At 40.8% G+C, this 24,278-nt stretch overlaps 1 non-coding gene across 1 annotated transcript; it reads right to left on the reverse strand.

Moving 5' to 3' along the window:
• Nucleotides 1–23,019: 23,019 nt before the first annotated feature.
• Nucleotides 23,020–23,160, reverse strand: LOC123461770. The gene has a single exon (XR_006637838.1). It is a non-coding gene; the product is annotated as a U4 spliceosomal RNA (small nuclear RNA).
• Nucleotides 23,161–24,278: the final 1,118 nt, after the last annotated feature.

Below are 24,278 nucleotides of genomic sequence, written 5' to 3' on the forward strand. Positions count from 1 at the left end.
TCTGGGTCTTAACAAGGGAATAGTAGGAATGTAGAATCTTCTCTCACTGGGACAAGATTGAAAAGTTGTCCAATGTAAAGAAACATGTGGAGTTGATGAGATAACTTAGTTGGTAAAGTGCTTGCCACAAGGGCCTGAGTTCAGTCACCATGTAGCACCTGCCTTCCTGTTGCTGGGACAAAACACCTGACAGAGGCAACTTATGGAAATAAAGAATCTATTTTGGCTTGCAGTTTCAAGGATACATTTCATCATGGTGGGAAAAGCATGACAGAGAAGTTAGCTGGGCTGTCCTTCACGTCATAGCTGCAGGAAATAGCAGTCTGAATGAGCTAGCTAGTGGACACCCAGTAGAGCTGGACTAATATATCTCAAAGTGCACCCTCTCACCCCTTTGACATACATAGTATGGTGGTTTGATTCAGGTGTCCTCCATAAACTTTGGTGTTCTGAATTCTAGGTTCCCAACTTATGGAGACTTGGGAATCAATGTCTTGTGGAGGTGGTGTATTGTTGGGGGTGGGCTTATGGGTGTTATAACCAGTGTCCCCATGCCAGTGTTTAGCACACTCCTCTGTTTCTATTACCCACCTTATGTTGGCCAGGGGGTGATGTCCACCCTCTGCTCATGCCATCGTTTTCCCCTGTTGTCGTGGAGCTTCCCCTAGAGCCTGTACACCAAAATATACCTTTTCCCACAAGCTGCTCTTGATTGGGTGATTTCTACCAGCAATGAGAACGTGACTGCAATACCTACTCTGGCAAGGCTCTACCAACTGAAGATTAAGTATAAGGCTTACACAAACACGAGAGGTTTTGTGGATGATTTCACATTTAAACCACCACACTCCAGAGCCCATGTAATATAAGCTAAGCGTGGTGACATGCTTGTCATCCCAGCACTGGGGAAGTGGAGATAAGTGGAGCCATAGGGCTCTTGTTAAAGCCAGTCTGGCCTATGTGGTAAGCTTCAGGTCAATGAGGAATACTGCCTCAAAGTAGGACAACCTGAGGAATGATACCCAATGTTATCCTGTTTTCACATGCACAGGCACAGGCACATGCATATGCATACATATACACCCCCCCTTACACACACATACGTGAAAAATGAAACCCAAAACACAAGACTGATATCATGATGCCATTTTATGGGGACTTTTTTATTTGCCTCAGGATAGTGCATAACAGTAAGGGTGGATGGAGCATGGAGTTGAGAAAAGGCCGTGCTGCGCCACACACGGGCAGGATAATGAGGAGGATGGGTTGAGTGGATTGATGGCTTCCCCTTTCCCACAGCTTTGATTTCTCCATGGGGATCAAATTATGGACCCTCGTTCACTGGACTTTGACAGCTCTACCAGTGATGACAACGATTTAAACGAAGTCATTGGAAGCAGCCATTGAAAATACTTCCATAATCAGGTTAAGTGTCTCATTCTAATGACGAGAGGAAGGATGCCATTTGTGCCGATGCTGCTGCTGCTTCTTCTTCTTCTTCTTCTTCTTCTTCTTCTTCTTTTTTCTTTATCTGAGGTAGGGTCTCGTTGTAGCCCAGGCTGACCTGGAATTCTCGGTGATCCTCCTACCTGTGCCTCCCCCCACCCCCTGCCAAGTGCTGGGATTAAAAACATGCACCACCACACCTAGCATGTGCTGACGTTTCCTGACCTCTGACAGCATGCTTACCACAGACAAACCCGGAAGCTGCCTCTGAGCAACTCTTCACATTGGCCAGTTGATTAATTAAAGGAAAATGGCATAAATTTTATTTCAAAGTGGACTATTTGATTTTAAGGTTACTGGCTAATTTGGGTTGGTTCTTCATGAAGAAAGGGAAAAGAAAAGGGAAAGGAGAAGACAGGAAAAAGAATGAAGAAAGAGGAAAGAAAGGTATATGGGTGGACAGCAAAGACCATTCAGTAGAATATTTCTTTCTCTTTTTAAACTTTATTTTAGTCACCATATGGACTTTTAGGTATGTTATGGTACTTTCAAACAATTTGTTTTAAGTAATTTTCCTTCCCTTATCTCCCCCGTTCCCTCATTCCATCTTGTATCCCTCCCTTTCTGTGTGCATGTCACATGAGTCCTTCTACCCTTCCCCACCTGATCCATGTCACTCTTATTCCCTGCTCTTGGTCACTGTTCTTGATGTTTAGGTTTTACCCCCATATAAATGTTACAGGTTAGGATCTGCATATAGGAGAAAATGAGCAATTTTATACTTTCTGGGTTTTGGTCACCTGGTTTAGTATAATTCTTTTCAAACTCATCCATTTTATGGTATATTTCATTTTTCTTTACTCCTGAGTAAAATTTCAATGTGTATATGTACTGAGTCTTCTCTATCCATTCATTAGTTGATCGCCATCCAGTCTGTTGGTATTTCCTAGCTATTGTGTCTACAGAAGCAATAAACATGGATGTTCAAGCATCTCTGTGGTAGGATATGGAGTCCTTTGGGTATATGAGCAGGAGTGGTCATATGGCAATTCTGTTTTTAATTTTTTTTGTTTTTTGAGGTAAGGCTTCACTCTAGTCCAGGCTGACCTGAAATTCACTATGTAGTCTCAGGATGGCCTTGAACTTTTGGTGATCCTCCTACCTCTGCCTCCAGAGTTCTGGGATTAAAGGTGTGTGCCACCACACTTGGGTGTTTTTAATGTTTTGTGGACCCTCAATAGTGATTTCCATAATAGCTCTAATTTGCACTCCCACCAACAGTAAATCAATGTTCCCCTTCTGCCACACCCTTGCCAGCATTTGTCATCAGATATATATGTTTTTTATGTTATCCACTCTGACTGGGGTGAGATAGTATTTAAAATGATTTTAATTTGCATTTCCCTAATGGCTAGGGATATCAAACCTTTTTAAATACTTATTGGCTATTTGTGCTTATATGAATTGTCTTAATTTTGTTAGCCTGCTTCTTGGGTGACTGTTGTTGCTGTTTAATTTTTGTAGCTCTTTATAAATTTTTGAAATTAGCTTCTCTTTCTGAAGATTAGCTAACACATATTTTATCCCATTCTATACTTACTCTATTTGCTTTGTTGATGGTTTCTTTTGTTGGGTAGAAATTGTTTAATTTCCTGGAGTCCCATTAATTAATTCTTGGGGCTATTTTCTGTGCTACTGGAGACTTGTTCAGAAAGTTTTTGCCTGTTTGGATTTTAATATGTGGTTATAAGTTTAGATTACTCTAATTTAGCTTCATATTTTTGTTGTTTCATCCTCTACACCACATAAATAATTTCATTCAATAGTTGATGGGATTTCCTTTGCTCTGTAGTTTACTTAAAATCTTATTTTGCTAACAAATTGAGCAGATTTTAGCAATCCACCTCATAGGTCCAATATTCAATGTGGCTTGGTAGTAGAATGGCAAAGCTATCTTGAGACCTTCATTTTGCTTCAGTGAGATCCAGATGGGGTCAGCTCCTGTACTTATTGGGGAGTCTCGGCTTCTTCAGAGGTTGGCTAGGATGCTCCCACACTGCTCTAGAATTGTATGCCTTCTATGTCTGAGCATTTGAGCATCACTAATTCCCTTTTTATTTTATATTATTATGAGTCTTTGTTTACATATTGTCATTTCTTTGCAGGTGCCAACAACATATTTTGTTGCCACAATACAATCCTGAAAAGAACGTGAAATTCATGGCTGGTAAGGAGTACATACTGATCTTGAAGCTACTTCTGAGCTATTGTCTGGTTTAGGTCTGCAAGCTTTACTTGACCAAAATAAAGTGAGAATATTGTGGGTAATTTTTTTCTACTGTTTGCACAGGCATGCTTTGATATGGTCCAACAATCTCCATAAACTGAAGCTTGCTTTGTTCAAAATTTGCACCACTTGTTGTCTCATAGACTAAGCCCCCAGACAGAAACAAAGATGGAAGGCAAGCTCAGACAAACGACTGGGGATGGCATGTAGGAATGTAAGAAACGGCATGCCAAGGACACATTCCGGTGCACCTACTTGGGGGATTAGCTTCTCAGGGAAAAGCATTTTTAATTTTGTTTAATCAAAATAAATCTTTAGAAATTACACTGCATCTAGGAATTGTTGTGTTTTCTTTTTTTCTTTAGAGAAAATCAGAAAGAAAAATTGAAAGCCCACACAGGGAGAACTGCATGTTTTGGGACAGATATGAACAGGGGTAAGAAGGATCCTTCAGGGTGGAGTCTGGGAACTCAGCACAGTTCAGGAAGAACTTGAGCTTGCAACTAATTATTTAGACAATACTCTCCTTGCTGCTAACTAAGCACATAACGTTCTCTGGCACAGGAATTAGTTTCAGTTCTGAGCCCTGAAGCTAAGGTGTCAGGCAGGGCTGAAACATGCAATTCTAGCTGCAAAATGAAGAGATTCCTAAGAGAGGTGCCCCTAGCTTTGCAGTGTGACCCTGCTCTAAGGATCTTAGCTCAAGGAGTAGGCGGATGTTTGGGTCTTTGAGGTTGATAGGAAAAGTGATGATTAAAAATAATTGATTAGCAAACTTAATTGAAGAGAAAATGGGAAATATAAAAATATCATGACAACGAAAATTTCTTTCTCAAAAGAGTTATTATTAAGGTGAACACTACTGGGCTGAGCATTTGGACATGTTTTTCCTGACAGGGGCCCAGGTTACAAAACAGATCCAGGCCTCCCAGGAGGTGATGAGGTAATCTAGCCAAGCTTGGCGATTTCCAACACAGTAGTACAGAGCCGCCATGGCAGAGCAGGCATCCTTCATGCAGGCTGAAGCTCCGAGTTCGAGTTCTGATCCTACATCTGACATGGACCGGCGGCTGCCTTAACTTACTTTTCCAATTTCTGGTATTTATTTTCTCTACTAATTAGGTTTTACTTTTTTGCTTGTTTGTTTGCAAGGCACCTTATCAAGGATTTATATAAAATTTCACTTATCTTTCCTAATCATCCTGGTTTGAAAGATAGTTGGACCTAAAGCCAAATAAGAGATATAAGGTAGTGTTCTCTGGGTTTGTATTTAAAGCACATGTCTTTCTCATCCCTTCTAATACCATTGCTGAAATATTTTTTTCCACCTCATGTTTAATAACTACACGTTACTTCCCTTGTCTATAGTCTGTCTTCACTACAATGTAAGTTATAACAAAGAAGAAACTTGTGTTGTTTGTGTATACTATCCACAGACATAGACCAGGCACTCAATAATGATTTGTTTAATAAAAAATACACGAATTGAATGTACAAATACATATCTAAGTGCAATGGATGCATACTATGTGTATTTTAAAAGATATATAGACAAGCACATGTTAGATGTGGGTATGTGATACATAAAAGACTAGTAAGTTCTTGAGTTTATTTTAATTCTTTCACAGTATACAATTAAATATTTTAAAAAGAATTGGCAATATTCGAATAGTCTTCAGTCATAATTGCCATGGCCGCATTGTTTTATCAGCAAGCCAGGTAAATTGTTCTTACATATTCCTTTGCAAGTACACTGAAAGTTGACATTTGAGATGCTTGTTTTCTTCCTGCAGGCCTGTTGCTCAGATTAGATGTTTCCTATGTCTTTTGCCCAAGACAATCTCTGTCATCATTAGAGGATTTGGTGAATTCATTATAAACCTTATGTCATGAGAACTTTCTAGAATACTTTCAATTGAGCCATTTGCAAACATTGAAAATAATAAACTTTAAAAACATGATGAATTTTGTAGCAAAAATAGCCTAATAGAATGGAATATAAAAAGGCCAATAAAATTTTTGTTGAACAAACTAAAACACAAGGGATCAGGGGACTTGAAGCAGGGACTAGCCCTAGCCAGGGATTAGGTAACCGGGAGCAAGTTCTCACCCCTGGTCTGGGATTTTTTTCCTCGGAGGAGAAAAGCACAGTGTAGTAGCTGTGGAAAACAAGAGGGATCCTACACTTAACATATTATAATTTAATCTGTGCGCAGTAAGGCTCATGTATCAGCACTTTTTCATATGCCACAGAAGTAATTATGATGGACGACTCTGAAAACCACAGAATTGTGTCCCTCCCTTTCTTGGTACATTACCCAGAGGTGGACATTTGTGGATCAACTGCAACAAAATAGTCAACTTATTTATTGATTCTGTTGGGAGAAAAGGCACTCTCTCAAGTTAAGATCCAAGGTTATAGCACATCTTTCTTTCTTTGGTTGGCTTATGTTGACCATACAAACCAAGAGGACTTTCAGGTTCATTGTTAACTGGGCAGTGGGGTGGATGGAGGAAGGGGAGAGTCATAGGCTGCGAGTCTATTTTGTTCTCACTCAGAGCGTCCTGGCAGGGAAACGTGAGACTAGAAACAAAGGTCAATAACATATGGATGACAATTGAGTAGTTATAGGGAAAAATTTGGAAAAAACAGTCTCCTGGGATGCGCAGCCCCTGACTTACAATGGTTCTTCTTAACAATTTTTGTGAATGGGTGATAGTGATGTATTCATAAGCAACCATATGCCATGTTTTGAGTCTTCTCTCAGGTTAGCAATGTGCATCCTGGCCCTCTCTCCTGAAGGCCTGCAGTGGCAGCAAGCTGCAGCTCCAGCCAGCTGCAGGATCACAAACGTAAACCACCAATACTCTGAAGAGCACCATGTTGTTAAGTATTACATTCAGTAAGTTCAGAGTAGTAAATGCATTTTCTGCTTAGGGTATTTGAAGCCTATGATGGGTTTATTGGGATGTAATGATATCACAAATTGATAAGTATCTGTGTATTATAAAACTTTTTACCTATTTTCCTCAGAGATGTAAAATATTTTTACTGTGGCATATACAGTTAAAGAAGATTGCCTGTGTTTAGGAGGAATTCCAAATAAACTGGATGACAGAAAATCTTTGGAGTAAGACTCAGATAGAAAAAAAAAAAAGCTACTTAAATGCTGAACTAGCCAGCAAAGTCTGTTTGTATTTAGTACAAATAAAATACTAGTCCTTAATTAATATAGTGAAATAATTTGAAACTTTGATCTGACCATTGGCCACTTGCTACGCTGGCTGACTTTTATACTGGGTTCAATTCCTGCACATGCCTGGCTTTTAGCTTGAGCATCTGTGGAAGTTTGACTATTGAATGACTCCACATGACTATGTACTGAAGGGTTGGTCAACTTTTAAGTTGTTATTGGGAAGTGGGAAAGCCTTAGACAGATGTGGCCTAGCAGGAGGGCCTTGGATCATTCATTGCGAGCATATCTGCAAAGAAGATCATGGGGTGCTATCTTGCCCTTCTTGCTCTATTTCTTGGTACATGAACGGGTGGAGAACATCCACCCCACGGTGCTGTACCTGTACACTCTGCTAAGCACTCGGATGTAGATGACCTTCTTGTAGCAGCCTTGGATGAAGAAGCCTCTGCTCAGCCACAGAGGCCTTGCTGAGAGAACTGGACTGAATGGGGTATCGAGTTTCAGCTAGAAAGGCGCAGCTCTGCCAGAGGGAAGTAACATGCCTTGGGTACATACTCAAGGGGGGCAACGCCTGTTGTCTCAAGCCTGCAAGGACACAATCCTCAACATTCCCCACCCCAGAACCCGGTGACAGATACGTGAGTTCTTGGAGTGGGTGGGGTTTTGTAGACTCTGCATACCCAGATTCACAGAGATTGCCAAGCCTCTCTATGAGGCCAAGAGGGGACAGGAAAATTCCCTTGAGCAGACCCCAGAAAGAGAAAAGGCCTTCCTCCAGTTGAAAAAGGCCCTCCTTGAACCCTGACATTAGCTTTGCCAGACATCCACAAACCTTTCCATCTTTACGTTGATGAAAACAAAGGTGTAGTAAAGGGGTATTGACTCATACTCTCTGCCCTTGGAAGAGGCTGATTGCTTACCTATCAAAGAAATTAGACCCAGTGGCAATGGGATAGCCCCTGTGCCTCTGAATAATTGCAGCCATGCCAGACTGACTCATTACGAAGCTCTTCCTGTCAAAAACCCCCACGGGTCCAATTTGCTGCCAGTCAGGCCCTCAATCCCGCAACACTGCTGCCTGATCTGGATCTGGACAGTCCCATACATGATTGCTTGGAGATCTTGAGCAGTTTACAAGGAACCCGACCAGATCTCAAGGACGTTCCCCTTAAAGGGGCGGAGCTGACCTGGTATACAGATGGAAGCAGCTTCCTTAAGGATGGTGTCCCGTATGCAGGAGCTGCAGTGACAATGGAAGAAACAACTGTATGGTCAGAAGCCCTCCAGGTATGTCTGCCCAGAAAGCTGAACTGATAGCCTTGACCAAGGCCTTGCAACTAGGCCATGGAAAGAGACTTAATATCTATACTGACAGCCGTTATGCTTTTGCAATGGTACATGTTCATGGGGCCATTTCTAAAGAAAAGGGACCATTGACAGCAGAAGGAAAAAATTATTAAAAATAAAAAGGACATTTTGGACCTCCTACAAGCTATCTGGCTCTCCAAAGAGATAGCAATCATGCACTGCCCTGGGGACCAGAAAGGGGAGGATCCTGCTTCTAAAGGGAACAACAGGGCTGACAAGGCTGCATGAGAGGCAGCCCTCCAGGTCGCTACCACACTGGTGGCAAAATTGAATCCATTGTTGACACCAACCTTGCCAGAGACACCAAATTACACTGATTCAGAACTACAGAGGATTAAGACCTGCATGGAAGCCTATAAGGAACAAGTCCTTCCACTGGACTTTGCTGACTTATCAGACAAATACACCAGAGCACTCATCTAGGACAACAGAAGATTGAGGAAGTACTTGGATGGGCCCGCCTTAAAGTTTTTGACTTGAGACAAAAGGCAGCAGAAGCCATAGCCTGATGCCATGCCTGCTGCCTAGCGAATGCAGAAAGCGGAGTTTCTCAGTCAGGAATCAGGGAGAGAGGAACCTGACCAGGAGTAAATTGGGAAATTGATTTTACAGAAATAAAACATTGTTTATATGGATACTGGTATTTACTAGTATTTATAGACACCTTTTCAGGATGGACCAGGGCTTTCACAACTAAGAATGAGACTGCCACAACTGTGGCCAAGAAACTGTTAGATGACATCATTCCAAGGTATGGTTTACCTGTTTTTTGGGGGTCAGACAATGGACCAGCCTTCATCTCACAGGTAACCAAGGCTATAGTTAAAATTGTGAGGACAAATTGAAAACTTCATTGTGTGTATTGTCCCCAGAGTTCAGGACAGGTAGAAAGGATGAATCAGACCCTAAAGGAGTTCTTAATTAAATTAAACCTTGAAACTGGAAGTGACTGTGTGTCTCTCATTCCCTTTGTCTTCTTCCGAGTTCGAAACTTCTCATATACCATGGAGCTATCCCCTTTTGAAATCATGTATGAAAGGCCCCCACCCTTGTTGCCCAATACAAAAGCAGAAATGTTAACCGAATTTGATGATGAAAGATTTCTCTCCTCCCTACAAGCTTTATTTCAGGGGCAAGAACACCTCTGGCCTCAGCTGCAGACCATCTATGAGAAGACACCTCCACCTCCACCCCATCAGTTCAGGCTGGGAGATCTAGTGCTCATCAAAAGACACCGAAAAGAGACTCTTGAACCTGGCTGGAAGGGACCCTTCACAGTGACCCTGACCACCCCAACTTCTATTAAGGTGGACAGTGTCTTCGCTTGGATAGATCATTCCCATGTGAATCCTGTTGACCCACACGTGGATCCAGACGACTGTGCACCTGAAGAAAAGCCAGGACTGTGGCAAGCCATTGCACACCTACAGGATCCACTCAAACTGGGGATTTGTAATCTAGAGACTCAACAATGATGCTAAGGATGTTTATGGTTATGTTTCTTACTCTGTTTGCTTACTGTCCAGAACTTTGGGTGTCCCCCATGAACCTCACCCCTCCCCATCACCGTGACCCACATGAGCCTTATAATCTCACCTGGGTAATCTCTAACCCCACCACCGGAACTATTCTTAGCTCCACCTCCTGGCTGCCCCACTGTGTACATGGTGGCCAGACTCATGGTAGACTTATGTGACATTTTTTAAAAAATTACTTATTTATTTGAGAGCTACAGACATAGAAAGACAGATAGAGGGAGGGAGAGAGAGAGAATGGGTGCGCCAGGGCTTCCAGCCTCTGCAAACGAACTCCAGACGCGTGCGCCCCCTTGTGCATCTGGCTAACGTGGGACCTGGGGAAGTGAGCCTCGAACCAGGGTCCTTAGGCTACACAGGCAAGCGCTTAACCGCTAAGCCATCTCTCCAGCCCTTACGTGACATTTTTGAAGGTGAATGGGAACCCAGTGACCAACAACCCTTTCCCCTTTTGGGTGCACTTACCCAGCTAGGAGGCAATGAAATTTACTCTTAACTATCTGTGTTTGTCCTGGGTATAGCCTGACAAGGGAACAAAAACCAATATGTGGGGGCCCTGGGCAGTACTACTGCGCCTCCTGGGTATGTGAAACAACTGGCACCTTTACATGGACATCTGCCAACAAAGACATCCATTTAATTACACCAGAGAGGGCCACATAGGGGAAGCATACAGGAGAACCCCTTAGAAACCAAGCATGTAAGAAAAAACAATGCAACCCCCTAATCATCAGATTTACAGAGAAGGGGAAAAGGACTCGAAATTGGACCTATGGTAGGACATGGGGACTCAAACAATACATGATGGGAACAGATCCTGATGCTCTATTCACTATTCGACTGGCAGTTGACCCAATAGCCCCCCCACCCCTAGGGCCCAACAAAGTGTTGGCCTCACCCCAAAGGCCGCCTCAAAGAACCACAGCCCCCACCCTAATCATACAAATTTATAGAGCTCCATCCCCGTTCTCCAACACTGAACCAGCGACTTGTCATCCCTCATCTGGCCACTGGAACTATGGGAGGCAACTTATAAGGTCCTCAACTCCTCTAGGCCTGAACTTACGAAGGCCTGCTGGTTGTGTCTTGACCCACAACCCCTTTTCTATGAAGGTGTAGCAGTACTAGAAAATTATTCCATGGCTGCAGAGGCAATGACCTGCCACTGGCAGCAATCAGGAAGAGGAAAAATAACCCTCCAGTCAGTGACAGGACAGGGACTCTGCATTGGAGATCAGATTCCCCACCCCTGCTCCCATCTAAGTAGCCAAACCCAATTTCCCACAGCCTCCAGGTACTTAATTGCCCCTGAAGATAGCTGGTGGTCTTGTACTACAGGATTAACCCCCTGTGTCCATGTCCAGGTCCTCAAGCACACAAACCACTTCTGTGTGTTAGTATAGCTGATGCCCAGGATAGTTAGTACCCCAACCAAGATGTTCCTTCACAATTAGAGCCAAAACAAGGAATCATGACTGCTGCTTTATTGCCTTCTCTTCTAGGCCTTGGTTTAGCTGGGGCAATAGGCATTGGCACCTCCACTCTGGTGCTTCAAGCAAAAACTATAAATACCTAAGGTCAGCCATTGATGCAGATTTAGAACAATTAGAAAAATCAATCACCCACTTATAGGACTCTCCTCCTTTGCTGAGGTGGTACTGCAGAAGAGATGGGGACTAGACCTACTATTCCTCCAACAAGGTGGTCTCTGCCCTGCCTTGGAGGAAGAATGTTGTTTCTACGTTAATCACTCTGGTGTTACAAAAGGATCCATAGCCATATTTAGAAAAAGACTACATGAAAGAAAATTAGAAAAAGAGCAATCTCAAGGATGGTATGACTCCATATTCAAGTGGTGCCACTGGTTAATGATTTTAATTTCTGCCCTAACCGGTCCCCTTGTCCTTTTACAGCTTTCCCTCACCTATGGACCTTGCATCATTCATGCTCTGGTCAAATTTATTAAAGGTCACATAGCCATGGTACAACTAATGGTCCCAAGACAACAATACCAACCTTTAGATACATCTCAAGGATTCAAGATCGGGCCATACTCAAGGGGGGGAATGAAGGGTCCAAACTGACGCCATGACAGGCTTCAGTAAGGTGCCACCCTAACTAGGCCTAAGTTCCAGTTTCCCGGGGAGGCAGGCAAGACTTCTGAGAAAGGGCAGGTTTCTAATCAACAGTGATCCTGACATGTGGTGAAAAAAGAAAACCACCCAGGGGCTGAGTCAGTTTCTGGAGACATGTCCCTTTTGCACCTTTTTGCAGCCCTCCTGCCCCAACCAATCAGAAATGCATAACTGTAATTACTGCTTGACTAGCCAGTCATTTTAAAAAGTACCTAAGCCCACCAAAATTTCTCTAGTTGTGCTTAAAAGGAACCTGTGAGCTCCTCCCAGGGTTGCCATTTTGCATAAATGATTGACCCCTGCTGACTCTGAAGAATAAACACTCTTTGCTTTTACATACTATTTGAGTCTGGGATCTTTCTTTAGGGATTCTCGGACCCTTAAAACATGCTATCATCATGATATACTGACCTCACCACAGGCCCAGAGAAATAGGGCCACTTGATGTTGGAATGAAAGTTTAGAACCATGATTCAAAATAAATCTTTTCTCTTTATGAGTTAATTGTCTTAGACATTTTATAATATTAATAGTTGAATATTAATGCATCCTCCCTTGGCACTTTTTCATGTTTCCTAATCAATTTATAGAAAATACACTAATTTATTCCATGTACCCAGATTATGTTGAAATTTGAGGAATGTCGCTTGTGACTGCTAGTCTTGATTCTCAATTTGATTTTAACAAGAAATGCCTAGGAAATGCGTGAAGCATACCTCTGGATATATCTATAAGAGCATCTCCAAAGATGACTAAATCAAAAACTTTCTGACATGGATGAATCTCTTGATAGATTCATAACATGATGTCATTATTGGGAGATAGTGAGAGGTAGGAGGTGAGGCTTATTTGGAAGAAGTAAGTTGTTAAGGGCATGTCCTTAAGGGATATATTTTGCTCTACACTTTTTCTGTAGCCCTTTCTTTCTGCCTCCTGCTCATCAAGAAGTAAAGAACTGTGTCTATTACCTGCTGGTTTCACCATAATATTCTGCCAAAGTGCTTGGAGCCAAGTTACCAGAAACTAAACCATATGAAATTTTGAGAAAGAAATAAGTCTCTTCTCTGTTAAGTTGTGTCCTGCAAAGTATTTGGAAGTGACAAGGAGAGCAGTGGCTGACACATTCCTCAAGTATCTATACAATTACCTACAATGTAAACCAAGTGAATGTGCAACTCATTCATGACTAATATATGGAAATACTCTGAGTTAAATCTGAGTCGTCTGTCATCTACCCAGAGTGAGTAAACTGATTCTAGGATGTTGTATTACTGCTTTAAGGTTTCTAGGGTACCAGTGAGCCCACAGGTATCCACTGATGCACCAGGCTTCCATCAGTTATTCACAAGGTTTCCCAAAGCAAGGCATCTTGCTCTCAGGGATCAAGTGAATCCTGGGAGGCCCTGGATCAATGTGCCGCTGAGCAAGCTTGTGGCAATAAAGGCATGATTCATCAGTAGGGCACTTTCTGTGTGTCCTCCTCAGCTCTTCCTGGATGCGGAGCTTTCAGTATTGACATGTGCTCCCAAAAGAGCCTTTGAGGAAAAGTCAATTTGATGATACCAAAGAAACGCTGCTTCCTAGAGGCCTGAGGTGAAATGCAAATTTATTAATACAGGCTGAAAAGTCCACAACACAATGTCAAGTTGAGAAAACTGAAATCTACCTAATTGCATGTTACCTTGAGTTTTGAACACACCCTTCCCCTGACCTGGTGCTTCTTCCTGTAACTGAGTTGCACTCTGCTCTTTCCATAGCCACATGCTTAGAAAATTGACCTGTGCGGGCGCCTTCTCTATCTTTGGAACATGGCATCTCGTTTGATTGAACTTGACTTCTGCTGCCGTTATGCTTGCACACTCTGTCTTATGAATAGGAATAACTCCTTATGCTGCTGGTAAGCTTGGGCAGTGCTTTGCACACAGTAGGCATTTAATGAAACATGTTTTTGCCCATTCATTATGTTGTCAGAAGCCATTCAGGGCCTCCTAGTCAATACATTTTTCTTTGCTAGCTCACTGAGAGATGCTATTCCTCTCTCCCACTTTCTTAAAATCATTTTTGCCTCCATGGGGTATAGAGTTCAATTATAGTTTAAAGACAAATAGTTGGAAATCTTTGACCCATCATTAAAATCTGTGACTAGTGAAATAATCAAAAGTCTTTCTAACACCATTTCTTTCTTAATAAATCTTTTACCTGACAAAATTGGGATGAGGGGGATTAAATATATATATACAAAGTAATAAATCACTCAATATATTGGGCAACCATCTATTCAAACTGCTATAAGCCCTAAGGTGTGTCTGGGGTGGATCTAATTTCCAGACCAGAGGTATGCAGAGAGTTTGAACTCTGCCTAGGTCCCTGCTTGATGCTGATTTGTTTTTGGTGTTTGCTGGCTGATGATGGTTTTTCTTCTTGCTTGGATGTATGGAAGCAGCTTCTTGTACTACTTATGAAACCTCTTCGTGCATCTGTCAGCTTGAAATAAATTTCTTCCTCCCCGAGATTGTGTAGGGGAAAGCTTCATAATGGCAAGGGAAAGCTTGGCACAAGCAGAGGTGGGGCATCAACTCTGCCACAGCAGGTGAAACAAGAGCAAGCTGGCTATAACACCCCTAAGCCTGCCTACAACATACCTCCTCAAAGAAGGCTTCACCTCCTAACTTGCTACCAATCAGGGACCAAGAATTCAGAACATAGAACTTTATGGGGGACACCAGATTCAAACCGCTACGGGAAGTAAGGCCAGAGTGAGAAAACATAATACTGTGAAGATAAGCAGGGGTCAGGTGAGACAGAAACTCACAGAAAGTAGATTTTTCTAAGTGCAATGGGGTAGTTTTAGAAAATCAGAAGGATTTCCCTGGGGGAGTACAATGGGACAGAAGCGGCCTTGCAGTCTTCTCTGCTGGTTGGTTAGGGCTTCTCTCAGAACAGAGGACCCTGGGGATATGTTATTGAGGAGCAATCACTAAATGCATGTGCTTCTGTGGCTATCATAATTTGGCTACCGTTTTCTTTTATCATGTACACTCCAGTCCTAATGTTCTGGCCACGCCACGGCATACATTATGCCCTTTGTATGTGTCTCTATTCATGCCTTTCAAATGCCCCTTCATTAAAATTACCTCTGTATATAAGTAGTCTGAAAAAGTTTTTGATTTGGATCATAGCACTATAATACATGCATATTTGTCTCATACGTTGTTAACATACAGTTTTAAGTCATATAATATTTGTAAATTTTATTTCTTTAGAGCATATAAAGTGAATGTAAATGAAAGTTACTGTTATATCTTCTAATACTTTAATGGATGTCATGTGCTCTGTATTTCCCTGAGTGTACACACTTGGTAAACATATCATTAGGATATCTATTTCTCTACAGTGATTATTTCCTCACTTATTTTACTTTCCTTCAGTTAATTTCACATATCCTGCTTGTCCCCACAAACTGTCCCATTTTCACAAGTCTAGAGAATGAATCAAGATTCAGTACTGAGTTACAAATGTAGTATTTCAATGCAAATACTTCTTGCCATGAGTAGAAATTCACAGCATATATTTTCCAGCTCTTTAAACTCTGCCTAAAAAGAACTGGAAGTAGCATCTCTTCTTCAGATAGGAAATGCTTGGCAACACTATCTGTTAGAATGACTCACAATAATATGTAGAAATGTATTCAATCATAAATTTTATGCCTTATAGTGGTGATGAAGCAATTTTTGTTGCTCTATATTATCTATATATTACAGGAAATCTAAATAAACGACTTAATTATTTTACTTATTTGAAAGAGAAAGAAAAGAGGTCGGGGGAAGAGAGAATAAGAATAAGAATGGACATGCCAGGGCCTCTAGCCACTGCAAGTGAATTCCAGATGTGTATGCCACCTTGTGCATCTGGCTTTACATGGGTACTGGGAAATCAAACCTGGGCCCTTTGGCTTTGCTGGCAAGTGCCTTAACTACTAAGTCTTCTTTCAAGCCCAAATTAATTATTTTATCTTAATACACACAGAATTATTCATTGCTTCTTTCAGGCAGAGGATGAGGTAGACAGTAGTCAGTGAAGTTTCGGTGCTTTCACTTTGTTTTTCTCTGTACTATTTTGCTCATAGTCACTGTGGTCCTTACGTACTAGGTACTACTTATTCTGCTTGGAAGCTCTGAAAATATATTATGATGATTTAAAGTTACTATTATCCCTGGTTTGAGGCAGGAAGTCCATTATTACATTATTATACTAACTTTATTAGGGTTAAATAGGAGACCAAGACAGTTTAGGCAAAATATATACAAACTTGTATGCTTCTTTAAAAAAAAATGTCTATTTATTTATTTGAGAGAGAGGGGAAGGGAAAAAATGGGCATGACAGGGCCTCTACTGCAAACAAACTGCAGATGCATGTGTCATCTTGTGCATCTGGCTTACATAGGTCCTGGGGAATGAAACCTGGGTCCTTTGGCTTTGCAAGCAGGTGCCTTAACTGCTGAGCTATCTCTCCTGCCCTCTTGTATGCTTCTTCTTCTTCTCTTCTTAAACTGGGTAAAGGAAAACTTTATTGCAATAGAGATTCTACAAACAATGTCACCAGTTACTTCATAATTATGTGGCTGGGATGTGAGTGGTTTGACACAGTTTAGAAAGGGTAGCAATGAGGATCCATTCTTTTGTTGTTGTTGTTGTTGTTGTTTTGACAGAGAAAGAGGGAGAGAGAGTGAGAGAATGAGCATGCCACGGCTTTTGGCCACTGCAAACGAACTCCAGACACATGTGCCCCCTTGTGCATCTGGCTAATGTGGGTCCTGGGGAATCGAACCTCAGTCCTTTGGCTTTGCAGGCAAATGCCTTAACTGTTAAGCCATTCTTCCAGCCCAGGATGCATTCTTCATCCATGTTTGAGGACTGAGCTGAGCCAGAGCAGCTTTGACTACATCAGGGAATCTGGAAAATAAACCAGATGTAGGAAGAGAAATGAAATTGAATGTGAAATTTAGAGAAAATGGAAATGATCAAGTGTAGAAGGCACAGGAGAAGGCTGGGACTGCTTATAAATGCAAGTTCAGCACAGCCATTGAGACGTAATTCTGACTATATAAAGAACCCAAAAATTAAACAGCGAAAGATGAATAATCCAATCAGTAAATGGTCAAATGAATTGAATAATTAGTTCTCAAAAGGTAATGTACAAATCACCAATGAATATATGAAAAAATGCTTAATATCTATGACCATCAGGGTAATACAAATCAAAACTACATCGTGACTTCATCTATCCACAATCAGAATGGCTATCATTAAGAAAACAAGTATCAGGGCTGGTGAGATGGATTTGAGGCTAAGGCTCTTGCCTGCAAAGCCAAAGGACCTAGGTTTGATCCCCAAGACCCATGCAAGCCAGATGCACAAGGTGGAAGACATGTCTGGAGTTCATTTGCAGTGGCTGGAGGCTCTGGCATGCCCATTCTCTACCAGTCTCTTTCTCTTTCTCTCTATGTCTCAAATAAATAATAAAAATATACATATATAAAGAAAACAAATAGCAATAACTGCTGGTGAGGGTGGAAGGAAAAGGAACACTTCTACATTGCTGGAAGGAGTATAAAGTAGCCAAGTCACTGAATATTAGTATGGAACTTCCTCAAATAACTAAATATATAGCTAACATATGATACCTTATACCACTTTTGGGAACATAGAATACTAAAGAGATATTTCATATCCATGTTTGTTGGGACACCATTAAGAGCCGGTGAATGGGTAAAGAAAGTATATACAAAATGCAGTTTAATTTATCCATAAAGAAGAACAAAAATCATGTCATTTGAAGAAAAATAGATGGCTCTGTTAAGTAAAAAATCCAGAGAATGATAAATATCATATTTTCTTTCATATGTGGAATCTAGATTTTGTGTGTGTGTATATATGTATATACACATAGACGTATATATACATATATACACACACACAATTTAGATCTGATTGGGAGAAGTCAACACAAAAACAGACTGCTATCAGAACTGTTAAGGCTCAGGGATTGTTGCAGAAGAGGGTGCAGGAAGACTGTAAGAGCCATAGCCTAGACAGAAATATCCTGAGGCACAGCCGCACCCCCACTCACAGAGACTGACTGAGGCCCTAATTACCAAATAGTGAACACCAATAATCCTACTGAAGTGTGCCCTCAGGGAAATGGGGACTTGGAATATCAGCTTATAATTTCTGTAAAAATGAGTGAATAATACAATCTTTTACAGCTCAGGTTCTTTCCTTTCTAGGCTCTGTGCAGCCTCACATGAGCTCTTATAAACAGCTGCTTTGTGAAGCTCCCCTCGCCGCACAGCATGATGAGACTGCTATGGTAAAGGTTTCACCTCCCTTCACTCTGTCAAGTTCAAGAGAGGCTACTCGCTGTTATTCATATATGCACACTTAATGTAATAAAATATTTGTTTATAGCCATCCTGCTTACTATAATCCATTATTCATTGGGTAAACCTCTGCTTTGTATCTTCTCTGTGTCAAGCCCAGGTTTATAAAAATGAACTGATACAAAGATCTTGGCACTGAAGGCTTTGTAGTCTAGTGGGGATAGGCAGGCAAGTAAATGAACAAATAAACATAGTACAACTCTCCAGTTCAAGATGTCTGAGGAGGAAAAGTCACTTACTTTTTATCCTTCCACAATCCTATTAAAATGACAGGAGAATTATAAAAATGAGCATAAACCCAGAAATCCAAGAAGGGTAAGACCAACACATGCTACTGCATAGCCAAACAAGTACAAAAGAGAATAAAAAACCTCTCACCTACTTATTTGTACTTGCTTATTCACTTATCTTTATTTTACTTGTAAGGAGACAAAAAGGGGGTCGGCAGAGAATGAATGTACCAGAGCCTTTAACCTCTGCAAAGGAACTTCAGATGTGCCACTTTGTGGTCCGGCTTTATGAGGGTACTGGGGGATCCAACTCAGTTGGTTATTCTTTGCAGGCAAGCGCCTTAACACTGAGCCATCTCTATAGCTCTGTGCTTGCTAAGAGTCCATATATGTGGATGATTTTGTGAAAGACACAGAGAGGATGGATTCACCCATAAAAGTGGATGTGGGTATCAACTATGTATTTTCCTAGTAAATAGACATAATGAATCCTATCATTTTATAGAATGGATCTATGCTAATAACAAAATATTTATATTATTAGATAGAAGTTAAAAACGTAAGGCTCAAACAAATGAAGAAATTAAAAATAAGATAAAAAACAAATGCTCAAAGATAATCAGAGTATATGATATTAATATCAAATGAGATAGAATTCCAGGTAAAATGTATTAAAATGTTCAACTTTTTTGTTTGTTTGCTTTGTTTTTCGAGATAGGGTTTCACTCTAGCTCAGGCTGACCTGAACTATAACTCTGTAGTCTCAGGGTGGCCTTGAACTCACGGTGATACTTCTGCCTCCAGAGTGCTGAGATTAAAGGCAGGCACCACTACACCCGGCAAAGCATTCAACTTTTAATGATTAACTATCTAAAATCATGAAAAAACTATAAATGAGCTATCATTTATAAGATATTTATGTTCTTATATATAAGAAATAGCAATGAGCTGGGACTTTAATCCCAGAACTCGGGAGGCAGAGATAGGAGGATTGCTGTGAGTTCAAGGCCATCTTGAGACTACACAGTTAATTTCAAGTCAGCCTGGACCACAGTGAGACCCTACCTCAAAATACAATCAAAGAAACAGAAAAAAAAAAAAAAACCAAAATAGCAATAAAACTTTCAAACTCTTTTGGAGTAACAAGAAAGTAACTAACGCTGGTGTCTCTCAGAAATACAGTAAACAAATCAAACAACAACATATAAATATTTGTAAATACATAATTTTTTTAGATAAAAGAAAACAGTATATTTTTATATGAAAATTCTGTACAGCCAGACATGTAATCCACCACAAACCAATGTTATAATTTAGTGCCCTCTTCAACTGAAAATGATCTTTTCTACAGCATTTTTCATGCTTCTTTAATCTCTTAGATGAGGAAACACAGTACCTCATCAGGCAGGATATTCTTTTGATGAAGATCTGCGATGATCTCTGTTATGCACTGGGCTTCCTTGTTTGATCTGGATGATGTCCTGCAGCCAATCACAGGACAGAAACTGTGGTGATATGTGCTAGAGCATGGTGATGAAGATCATGGAGATGCTGATTTGCATATTTTTGATTCTGATGAAATGAATGGCAGGGTCTGAAAAAGAGTGTGTTAACAGTTCAGAAGGTGAAAGTGGATAGTTCAGGCAAAACTGCTTCACACAGAGTAATAAACTTGAAATGAGGTAACAGGGAAAGGCTCTAATGAAAAAGATTATAAATGGTTTTGAGTCACTTAGATTTATTTTTTCAAAGAAAGTGGGGGATTAGTGGGAACAGAGAATGGTAAAATTGATGTCAATTGATATTATGGTGCCAGCCAGGTGGTACTGTGTGTATTTCAGATCCAGCTCGAGCCCAGGACAGACTGGGACCTTCAGAAAATTGACATTATCCATGTAGAGGAAGTAGGGGGAAAATTAATAGGTTTAGGAAAACAATGGCTTCAATTCCAGCCAGAAATGGCAGTTGGAAGTTCAGAGTAACCCCAACTCTGCTGTCAAAATATGGATGGAATCTATTGGATCTGCCTTTAAAATATTATTTTTATCATTACTTAAAAGTTTTTCTACAGGTATATTTTGTATGTTGAGTATCCTCAATCCCATATCTCCTACCTTCCATTTTCTCCTCCTTCCCCACTCCCATTGTCTGCTTTGCTTCCCTAGACAGTTCCAATTATACTTTGTTTTGTTTTGTTTTGTTTTGTTTTTTCAACGTAGGGTTTCACCGTAACTCAGGCTGACCTGAATTTCACTATGTAATCTCAGGGTGGCCTTGAACTCACAGCAATCCTCCTACCTCTGCCTCCCAAGAGCTGGGATAAAAGGCATGCGTCACCAAGCCTGGCATTCAATTATACTTTCATATTGATGGAGGAATTTTGGGTTCCTTTAATGCCAACACACTGATAATTTGGGGTATATGTTTTTCACTTCAAAGAATGAAATCTATGGACCAGAGGGTAAGGTTCAGAAAGATTTCATTATAGTTTAAAGCTTTAGGAGGAAGAAGAGAAGGAGGTCTTAAGCCTACAACAGCTAAGGCAGGCAAGGTGAAGCTCTTCCCAGGGAGGCAAGAAGGGGCTTGAGAAGCCCTCCTGGAGACTCGGATCTGGGCTTTTCTGGGGAGTGCCTATGCGAGCAAGACCAGGTCAGCAGGTTACTATGTACAAAGACCAAATTTTACAGCTTTGCGAGTAATTTTAGGTAAAGATCAGATTTTCTGTCATCTAGGAAGGGTGCAAGCTTAATCTAGAAATCTTTCCCTAGGGGATGTAACCTCCAGGATTCTGTAAGCTTAGTGACATTTCCCATTTTGATTCAAGGAAAGATACCGTTTACTTTTGGGGTTCTGTTCCCTTATTGCCTAGCCGATTTCTGTCTCCCCTCAATATAACATATACATACAATTTTATATATCTGTATGAAATCTAGGAACCATAAGTAAGAGATAACATGATGTTTGTCTTTCTGAGATTGTCTTAATATGGTTATCTATGGTTAAATCTGTTTTCCTGCAAATAAGATAACCTTGCTCTTTTAAACGACTTAAAAAAATTCCCATTGTGCATATATAACAGTTTCCTTATCCATTCTTCTACTTTTGGACATTTAGGTTGGTTCATAACTTAGCCACTGAGAATAGTGCTGCAATAAACAGGGACATACAAGCACCTCTGTGAAATACTGAAGGCAGCCTAGATCCGACCTCCGGGAAGTGCTCCGGCCCTGGGCACTGTCACTTCTTGCCTGACCTTTTACAGTCATCTTCCTAACTGGTGTGTATGCTCTCATCCCACTGTGGTATCAACACAACAGCTCAGCTATGTCATCACTCTTCCTAAAATGCTTTATGGCCGCTCTTCTTGCTAAGAAAAAGCGGAAACATCTTTCCATGATCTATTCCATCCCATATAACTGGTCTTCATTACCGTTACTCACCTCAGCCCTTCAATGTGCTTTGTCAGCCTTTCAGGGGAGGGTCTCCTTTTAGAGCAGGACTCCTACACCAATGGCTTCTTTCTTTCTCTTTTCAAGAGATTGATTAAATGTCATGTCACCTTCTATTCATTGTGTTCAAAATGGCAACTCCTCCCAGCATTCTCTCTTTCTGTCTACCCTTTATTTATTTTCATTTTACAGACTGATCTGAATAACATTTTCCAAAGTCAGCAGTGTTGTTTCTTCGTCTCATTTCACAGAAAAATGGGCAAATTATATCAGCTTATGGTAAGATTTGCCATGGTGCTCAGAATCTTAAGTAATAGTGTCCTTTCCCATTAAGACCTAAAGGTACCCCCTGAATAATAATAAATACAATTTCTTTTTATTACTATCTTTTTGAACCTTGAATGTATTTCACAAACTTGTGCATTGTTAAAATCAGAAAATTAACCAAAATGAACTAATTTAGAAAGAAAAATCCATGGTGTTATATGGTACTCTTTTGCACATATAATTTTGATTTTCAAATAAGCGTCACAGCTTTAAATAGGTGGGAAATGTAATGAAAGGGAAATCAGAACAGAGCAAATGAAGAATTTTAAGAGACCTGAACCCCCAGTTCAAAGGCAGCGACAATCACTTGGGTCTATTTTTAATTTTTTTTTTGAGAGGGAGGAGTTATGAGGGGCTACCCTTTGGATAGTTTAAAACTTGGAATCCCAACAAATTTAAGAGGCTCTAGTCCTGGGAGTCTCATGGTCTACAAAAGCAGAGTTGTGCCTCTTGGCCATGTTAGCTGGACAAGCAAATAGCATCACAAACATTTGATGAAAATTTAGGCACCCTTTCTTGAAGAAATCAATGGGTTAATGATTTTTGATGGGTGCCAGAGTTATTGTACAAAACTTGCCTCATTTTTACTTTTTTTTTTTTTTCAGTCTCCGCAGAGACTGTCAAAAATTGCCAATGCCAACTATATTGCAAGTCGTCATGGCGGGGTGTTGGGAAAAGTTTTCAATTAGCAATAATTGCGCCTCGGATAAACCTCATTGGCTACGATACTGCCACTGCGCAAAGCTACATTTTTACTTTTTCTTTAAATGTGTAGACAGTGACTTAACAGTGGTGGCATCTACCTAGTCTCAGTCATTTATCCTTCTCAATTCATTTCATCAGTTGTGCTCCTGTTGATTTTCTTTTTATATCCACGTTAGGATGCATTTCCTGATTTTTGAAAATCTGGTAGGAGCTCTTCTGGGTTTTCATAGTATCTTGTTCTCCCCACATCTGAGTGTGTGAGCTCTAATTGTTCTTTTTAAACTCTGTTTCCAAGAGTGGAGGTAGCGGCCAGGAAGGCAGAGGACAGGTTGACATTGTTTCTGGATGGATACTTAGTACCTATCAAATAGTCTCTAGCACATTTGATGATCAAGATATGTATATAAAATATGTTCATTAATTAATGTCATCCTGTGGTTGTTGTGATACTGAGGTAGAGGGAAAGCGCATGCTTACTCAGGTAATCACTAGAAATAAGGAAAGGAGAGCTGGGGAGATGGCTTAGTGGTTAACAGTGCTTGTTGCTTAAGCAGGAGGGCCGGAGGCTGCTGAGTTCCACACCTAAGAACCCATGTAAACAGCTGCATATGGCTACACACAGTCCGTAGTGTGTGTGTGTGTGTGTGTGAGTGGGGAGACCTGAGAATTTCTGGGACTTGTTGACTGAAAAGCAGCACCTCTGGGTTGGGGAGAGATAATACTTATGGGGGTACAGGGATGAGCAATAGAAAAGTACATTCAACATTCTCTTCTGGACTCCCCAGGCACACACATGGGATACATACCTGTACATATGTATACACTATATATAAAACAAATCATACACACACACACACACACACACACATGAAGGAAAATATTAAGCAAAAAAAATCATTTAAAAGTTTTAAAGTGCTATTTTGAAAAATGGCCATTTCTGTTGCTAGGACAAGAATAATACTTCTATTTCCCTTTCCTTGCCTTCCAACACCCAGAATCAATTCCACAATTTTTTTTTGGTTATTTTTTTTGAGGGGGGACTTCCAGTCAAGATGGTGTCTGCCTAACATGCCTCACCTTGCCAGGAAGGAAAGGTAGGATCTTTGGGGTTCTTTGGTGTTTTTAGGGGACTGCAGATTCTAGTAGACCTCCAGTGGGA

This window comes from Jaculus jaculus, chromosome 6 (assembly GCF_020740685.1).
Source record: "Jaculus jaculus isolate mJacJac1 chromosome 6, mJacJac1.mat.Y.cur, whole genome shotgun sequence".
NCBI classification, from domain to species: domain Eukaryota; kingdom Metazoa; phylum Chordata; class Mammalia; order Rodentia; family Dipodidae; genus Jaculus; species Jaculus jaculus.